The following is a 6436-nucleotide window of genomic DNA, read 5'->3' as shown; positions in this document are numbered from 1 at the left end:
GATCAAGTCAGCGAAATAGGCTTGGTTGTTAGAGGGACCAAAATTTAATAGTAATCAAGTCAGTGAAATAGGCTTGGTTGCTAGAGGAATAAAAGAGAAACTGTCTTGAGAAATTAGGTCTAACATAAAGTTATAAGCTTATAGTTTGGTTTGTGAAGGACTTGTTATTTAGATGAACCAATGATCCCAAGGCTCCTTTTATATTATTATCTTTCAATCGTTTGAAAACCCCAACTTACAACTCGTTTCTCCTCTAATCATCATCAAAGGTTAATTGAATTAAACTACTCCCTGTCGGAACGATACTCTTTTCATACTACTTCGGTAAGACCGTGCGCTTGCGGTTTTATCTCATCAAGTTTTTGGCGCCGCTGCCGGGGAGTAAACTAATTTAATTAACTCTTTCTTTGTGATTAGAACTCTTTCTTCTCCCTCTTTTCTTCTACTTCTTTCTTTCTTTGTGTTACCATTAACTTCTTGGGTTCTCGATTTCTTATGCGAAAAAGTAAAAGTCTCGAAGAATTTATTCATGAGATTGAAAGATATTTGCATAAGAAAAAGAGAGAGGCACAAAATAATATTGCTATGGCTGAACGCACTCTCAAAGAGTATGCTACTCCTTCAACGGAAGAGCCACAAGCTATTATCGTGTACCCGACGGTTGAGGGTAACAATTTCGAGATCAAGCCTGCACTACTTAATTTGGTGCAGCAAAATCAGTTTTCTGGATCACCCACTGAGGATCCAAATCTCCATATTTCTTCCTTCCTTAGACTCAGTGGCACTATAAAAGAGAACCAAGAAGCCGTAAGACTTCATCTCTTTCCCTTTTCCTTAAGGGATAGAGCTAGCGCTTGGTTCCATTCCCTAGAAGTCGGTTCCATCACTTCATGGGATCAAATGAGGTGAGCATTCCTTGCCCGATTCTTTCCCCCCTCTAAAACCGCCAAGCTAAGAGACCAAATCACGCGGTTCAACCAAAAAGATGGGGAGTCTCTCTATGATGCGTGGGAGCGTTTCAAGGAAATGCTTAGACTTTGTCCCCACCATGGTTTAGAAAAGTGGCTCATAGTCCACACTTTTTATAATGGCCTAACATATACCACTAAGATGTCTGTTGATGCAGCTGCAGGTGGAGCACTAATGAACAAGAACTATACGGAGGCTTACGCATTGATTGAAGACATGGCTCAGAATCACTACCAATGGACCAACGAAAGAGCCATCACCGCCTCTACGCCCTCCAAAAAGGAGGCAGGTATGTACGAGGTCTCCGATTATGATCACCTTGCTGCTAAGGTTGATGCCTTAACTCAAAAATTTGAAAAACTTAATGTTAATGCTGTCACACCTTCTCCTACATCTCCTCCTTGTGAAATCTGTGGTATATTTGGTCATATTGGTGTTGATTGTCAGTTAGGTAGTGCTACTAACAGTATTGAGCAATTGAACTATGCTCAATACAACCAAGGAACGAGGCCAAATCAAAACTTTTACAAAAACCCTCAAGGTTCCTATGGGCAAGTAGCACCACCTGACTATACAAACAACCAGAGGGTGGCTCAGAAATCAAGTTTGAAAATTTGGTTGGAAAATTGCATGATGAATCAAAATAAACAACTTCAAGAACTGAAAAACCAAACAGGTTTTCTGAACGACTCTCTCTCCAAACTCACTACCAAGGTTGATTCTATCGCCACACACACCAAAATGCTTGAGACCCAAATCTCCCAAGTGGCCCAACAAGTGGCCACCTCTTCTCAAACACCGGGAGTCTTTCCCGGTCAAATCGAAACTAACCCCAAAGCTCATGTCAATGCTATTTCTCTTGGGGGTAGTAAGTTAGAAGAGACCGTTGCTAAAGCCAAAAGTGTCAAGGGAGAGAGTGTTAAGCTTCTAGGTGAGAAGGATGCGATAGAGAAACCACTTGACGAGAACAAAGCCCTTTCCCCATTAAGGCTCGTTAAGCTTAACTTGGAGGCTCAATTTAATAAATTCTTAAGCATACTTAAAAAGATTTGCATTAAGATTCCCTTTGCTGAAGCTTTATCTCGTATGCCTCTATATGCCAAGTTTTTAAAAGACATTTTTTCAAAGAAAAAGGCTATAGAGCATAATGAGACAATAGCTTTGACAAGAGAAAGAAGTGCAATCATCAAGAAGCCACCTCCAAAGCTTAGAGATCCAAGAAGTTTTGCCATCCCTTGTATGATAGGGAGTGAAACCTTAAACCGAGCCTTATGTGATTTAGGAGCTAGTGTTAGTCTGTTGCCCTTACCCCTCTTTAAAAGGATGGGAATAGGGGAGTTGAAACCTACCGAAACAACATTGAAGTTAGCTGATCGTTCTGATATCCAACCTGTCGGATATGTTGAGGACATCCCCGTTAAAATAGAAGGGACATACATCCCAACTGATTTCATGGTGCTTGACATAGATGAGGACAATGAGTGCCCTATAATTCTAGGATGACCCTTTCTCGCTACTGCGGGTTCTATAGTAGATGTTAAGAATGGTAGGATTGTTTTTCAAGTAAGTGATGAGCGGATAGGATTTAAGTTGGAGAATTTTATGAAAGGTCCCGCTCTTTATTCTTGTAACATGATTAACGGTCATGTGTGAAAGAACGCTCATTAGCGTTATCTACACAATATGACCTCTTTGATCCTTTCTAAGGACACTTTCTTAACGTCAAGCTAATGAATATAAAGAAGCACTTCGTGGGAGGCAACCCACACATTTAACTGCTTTTGTTTTGTTGTTTTTTTTGTTTTTAATTGTTTTGTAGGTAATTGTCCGAGTATGATTCAAGAAAACGGAAATTTTTGAAGCCCTTATATCCAGAACCTTGGCACGGCCCGTGCTCACACTGGCACAGCCGTGCCAGACCTTGCCTTCCAAAAACCCACCAAAACTCCAGGAACTTGGCACGGCCCGTGCTAAGGTTGGCACGGCCGTGCCCGACTCCAGGTAAAGATTAACCTTACCTTTCATCTTCTTCCTCCCCCATTATCAACCACAAACATCTCTCTACATTCAAACTTCTCTCCAAAACCTCCATAACCATAGAAATTTCAAACCTCCATATCTCCCTCCAAACCTCACCAATTCACACAATTTCTTCACCCAATCAACCACAACCAACATTCCAATCATAACCCTTCCATCAAAAACAACTTTCCTCCATCCATACCAAAAATCATCAAATTCATAGCCCCCATTCACCTAACTAAAAACCCACAAATTCTTCACCAATCCACCCAACCCAACTCCTAATACTTACTCAAACCTCAACCCCACCACCAAACCAACCTTTTCCACCAAAAACATTTCCCAACACCCAACCTTCATCCAAAACACTAAAAGTCAACCAAGGTCAAGGTTAATGGCATCTAGGAAAGGTGGAGCAAGCTCTTCCCAAGGACCACAATCAAAGAAGAAAGCGCAAGCCAAGAATCATGGCATAATCTTCAAGGACACCAAGCAAAGGGACATGTATAAGATTCTTATCTCTAAACCTTTACACCTTGTCGATATCCCGATTCTTATACTTTGAGTGTGCTAGGACTAAGGGATAATGTGTTTAGCTTACTAGGAAATTTAGGATGGGTTGATATGCTTAGACCTATGAAAGGTTTTGAAAATTTCACTTATGAATTCTTAAGTTCTATTGAATTTACGAAGGATAAAGTGAACTTTGATAACCCCGACCATAGAGTCTCCTTCCGACTTTTGAATATAGATTACGAGATGTCTCTTGAAAATTTTTGTTCAGAGATGGACTTCTCAAATTCGGGGTTCATCCATGACTCTTGGAATCCAAATCTAAAGTCGGAAGACTATGACCCCGCTCGCTTTTGGAAAAGCATTACCAGGTTAAGGCAATATAATCCTCGCAACAATAAGGCTAGTAACATTCACAACCCAGTGCTTAGATACCTCCAAAGAGTCATGGCTTGTACCATTTAGGGTAGAAAAGAGGTAGAAACAACTAGGACGGATGAACTCTTTATGCTTTGGGCAATGCTTAGTAACAACCCCGTTCATACTTGCTTCTACCTACTTGATTACCTTTCCTCAATAGGTGCTAGGCCTGATAATAGAGCTGAGATAGTAGTCGGTGGTATCATTACCTTCATCGCTAGGAAGTTTGGAGTAGGCGAGGACGAAGGGATAAATCCAATTGAAGGCAACAATAGGCTTAATATTGAAACCCTTGTTTCTATGAATTTCATTAAGCTTCATCCACCCATGACTTATGCACTTCAACTTCGTATACCTCTTTTGTTTCTGCTTCCTAACCCATCTCGGACTAACACCAAGGTGGAGGCAAATTTGTTGTATGTTGGTGATGGATTACAGGTACATGAAGAGCATAATCAAGGTGAAGAGGAAGGTGCAAACATGCACCATGAAGAGGAGCCCCATGACCATAATGCCGACAATGAAAGATGGGCATGGATGCAAACTGAGGTACAAAGGATAAGCACCGAGCAACAAAGGCAAGGTGTTGAATTATCCGGGCTAAGAAATGATGTCCTAAGGGGCAACCGCATATCCGAAGAGAATAACCAAATGCTTCGGAACATGATGCAACACTTCCACCTCCAAAGTCTTCCCTATGGACCTCAATAAAAATGTGAGATTTCCTCTTCCTCTTTTTCACCTTATCTCTTCAATCTCCATCTCGTTCTTCTTCTTCTTCTCCTTGTTCTCTTTCTTCTATTTTGAATCATTGAGGACAATGCTTCTCCTAAGTGTGGGGGGAGCCTAATAAAGTGTCTTTAGTCGTAGTGTTTCCAAACTCCCTTGAACTTTATACTTTTTGTTTTGTTTTATTGTGAAAGGCATGATTAAGTAGCTTGCTTTTATTGAAAAATCATGACATAAAATTTTTATTGTCTCCTCTTATTGGTCGTTTCTTGTACATGAAAGTAAACTCTTGTGTTTTAAGTTCTCCTGATATACCCACATCTTGTTTTAAAGTGAATAAAATCTCCAATGAGAAATGCACAAGTTGCTTCCCTTGAGTAAATGTATGAATAGATATTTTAAGGAAATGCGTTCTAATTTTAGTGGTACGTTAACCTTTAAAAATTCTCAAAGTAAAAATAGTATAAGTTAGTATAAAGGAGTTTATAAAAAGCCAAGATAAAATTTATCTCAAGGTTGCATTATTGAATCTAGATTGGGGAAGGAGGTAGGCCCTCCGACTTCCTACGTGAAGGTAATGTTATCTTGAAAAACTTTAAAGGCATCATTGAATCTAGATTGGGGAAGGGGGTAGGCCCTCCGACTTCCTACGTGAAGATGATGTTTTAAGGGGCACCATTGAATCTAGATTGGGGAAGGGGGTAGGCCCTCCAACCTCCTACGTGAAGGTGTTGTTCCTTAAATAAAGTACCCAAAATATGTAATTGGCAAAAGATCAAAAGGTCACAAAAACTCCCATCTCTCTTATATGAAATGAAGAAAGAATTTTTCTTGGTTGATTTAGTACTAGGATTAGAACATGTTCCTCATTATATATATCTTATACAGGAGCAAGAAAAGGGTTGGACTACACACACGCACTCACTTAAGACTTGATTATTGGGTTGAAAAAGGATTACAAGAAATGCTTGAGTTTGTGATTAGTGTACTCTTAGAAATAAAAGCCTTTGAGGAGACATGTACTTTGATTTAATTGTCATATGATAATGTTGTTTTATGCTACCATGTTTATGCCTTTTGCTTGAGGACAAGCAAAGATTCAAGTGTAAGGAAGTTTGATGAGTCATTTAATATCTATTTTTATATGTTATTTAGTTTAGTTTTAAATAGATTTTATTTTATTTTATATTAGTATTATTTCCTTTTTGAGTTAGTTTACTACAAATTGCATTTTATTATATTTCAGGAACGAATATTGGATGGATTGAGTCTTGGAGAAAAAGAAAGGGACTTGGAGCTGATTTAGTACGAAAATACGAAGATTCAGAGACAAAAATGTGTCTCCCCAAAGTCAGAAGCTTGGCACGGCCCGTGCTAGCATTGGCACGGCCGTGCCACCCTCCAGAGTCACTTTTGCTGCTTTTGCTTAGATTTTAAGCTACTCTATTTTAGCCCGCAGTTTCTTGTGGAACATTCCAGTAATGTAATTGCTTAGATTTTAAGTCGAATGTATGCTATAAATAGAGTAGCTATCCATCACAAATATTCATCTTTTCTTGGAATTCAATAAGTGACAATTGCTTTTCTAATAAAAGTTCTTTTCTTTTCTTTTACTTTCTTGTCATTTACTTTTATGCTTTCACTCTTCTTCCCCATTTCTACGATGAACATGAGTGAGTAGACTTCTCTTTGTCTTGGGATTGTTGGATAAGTCTAAATGACATAATCCTAATCAAGCCAAGCTCTAAGCCTTAATCTTATGTAACCCTAATTTCTTATCTAA

At 39.2% G+C, this 6436-nt stretch overlaps 1 non-coding gene across 1 annotated transcript; it reads right to left on the bottom strand.

The window, feature by feature from the left end:
• Positions 1-948: 948 nt before the first annotated feature.
• Positions 949-1055, bottom strand: LOC120578778 (small nucleolar RNA R71). Its single transcript, XR_005644589.1, has one exon. It is a non-coding gene; the product is annotated as a small nucleolar RNA R71 (small nucleolar RNA).
• Positions 1056-6436: the final 5381 nt, after the last annotated feature.

The sequence above is a fragment of the Medicago truncatula genome, chromosome 2 (assembly GCF_003473485.1).
Source record: "Medicago truncatula cultivar Jemalong A17 chromosome 2, MtrunA17r5.0-ANR, whole genome shotgun sequence".
In the NCBI taxonomy this organism is placed as follows: Eukaryota; Viridiplantae; Streptophyta; class Magnoliopsida; order Fabales; family Fabaceae; genus Medicago; species Medicago truncatula.
This window is presented reverse-complemented; position numbering and strand designations above follow the sequence as displayed.